Source organism: Meleagris gallopavo, chromosome 25, assembly GCF_000146605.3.
Source record: "Meleagris gallopavo isolate NT-WF06-2002-E0010 breed Aviagen turkey brand Nicholas breeding stock chromosome 25, Turkey_5.1, whole genome shotgun sequence".
Classification (NCBI taxonomy): domain Eukaryota; kingdom Metazoa; phylum Chordata; class Aves; order Galliformes; family Phasianidae; genus Meleagris; species Meleagris gallopavo.
This window is the reverse complement of record NC_015035.2, coordinates 2,127,897-2,129,793: the sequence shown is the minus strand read 5'-3', so window position 1 is coordinate 2,129,793 and position 1,897 is coordinate 2,127,897.

Sequence of the window (1,897 nt, the reverse complement as noted above, 5' to 3'; positions counted from 1 at the left end):
CCAGATGTGCCCCCTCCTCCAGAGGGTTTTGGGGAAGGATTCAGGCCCCAGTGGGGGGGGGGTCCCAGTGTGGTGAGCCCCCCCTCCAGGCTGCCAGTGCCACCAGTGCTTCCAGGGGGGGCTTAAACACTGCAGACAATGTGATTTGTTGGGGGGTGGCTGGGTGCTGGACGTGGGCTCCCGTTTGGGCTGCTCTGAGCTTTGGGTTTCGGCTTGGATGGGCTCCAGGGTGGAGAGATGGAGGTGTTGGGCTGCGCACGGGGTCCTGCGTGTGCTCATTCACCGGCACCCACAGCACACTGGGGAATGGGGTCCCCATGTCACCATGCCCTGCTGGTGCACTCCGGTCACAAATCTCCCTTCAGAGGGATCTGGACCCAGACTGTGCTTGCAATCCCACTGACAGCCCCATCCCATGCAGCTTTCCCCCTACAAATCCTACCCAACACAGAGCAACCCGCCCATATAACAAACTGCTCTGTCTTTAGCCTGCATTCTGCTGAATGCACACAGATGCCAAAAGCTTTGAGACCTTCAGTTTTGCGAGGCTGAGCCCCCACCTCATGCAACAAATCCCAGAGAAGCCCTCCAAGAACCATCAGAGGGGCTCAGAGGACAATGCACACCCATCCCCCAGAGATACAGCATCTGGGTCAGGGAGTGGGGGGCCTGAAGCCATGGCTATGTGCTCTGGCTGCTGCACCAGGCTGCTTTCGTTAAGCACAGGCAGCAATTAGGTGACCGTATGAGTTTGCTGACGAGGATGCTGTTTGCACATTCAGGCTTTTTCTATCCCAAAATGCCGTCCCTGCTCCAGGCAGCTGGAGGGGGCTGACCATGTGCATCCCTCACTGTGTGCTTCTCCTTGATTTCTGCTTTTTTCTCTCCAGGGTCAACTGTACAGCTGCTTTGGGTGGGTGAAAAACTCCTGCTGGTGCTGTGTCTGTGCCCCCTGCCCGCCACAGGGCTGCAGGAAGGAGCCGCCTTTGTTCCACGGGTGATGCTGTCCCTCCTTTGAGCTTCGGCATTTGGTTTGCGTGCCGCTCCTTCTCACACCACTGATTTTGGGGGCCCCAGGAGCCAGGTGGGAAGGTCGCACCGCTGACCCCGTGCGATGGAAGTGCTGGGATTGGAGGGGAAATGGGACAAAACGGGGAATCCCACAGAACCCGCAGCTGCTGGCAGGGCTCCTGTTGTCCCCGTTCTGTATGAAAAGGGGGGGGACACGCATGGCTCTCTGTGGTCCCACCCAGCCATGAAGGGCAGCAAGTGGATCCTACATTGTGCCTGCAGGAGGGAGGGGAAGGGGACCCCCAGCTCCCATCTCCCGCACCCTCGTGCTGCTTCACACACACACAGCTGCTCTATCTCCGCATCCCCTCTCACCTCTGCGCCTTGCACACACGTGTGTGCTCACACGTGGCCGCATCACACCCGGCTCAGCGCTCCCGCTGTGCTCACCGCACCCGGCGGCGCGCACCCAGCCGCACTCCTGCGGTCAGCTCAGGCACAACACACAGCCCTGCCGCTCTCGCACTCAGCGCACACTCAGCCCGTGCACTCTTACACCTTTTACACGCTCGTACCCCCACTCCCTCCCGCAGCCCCGCTCTCACCGCACGATGCCGTACATCACCAACACGTTGCCCAGCAGCCCCACCACGCACACCACCGAGTACAGCGCGGTGATGACGATGGCGATCAGGATGGACGTGGCGTTTTTGGTCCTCGGCGGTCCCGTCTCATTGCCGCTGGTTCCGGGCAGGACATCCCATGCTGTGCGGTTATCCCACACCGCGAGCGGCTCCGTGGGCAGTTCCGTGTTCGGCTCCATGCCCCGCAGCGCCCGCACCGCGCAGTCCCAACGCCGCGGGTTCGAGTCCCGCTCCCGACCGGC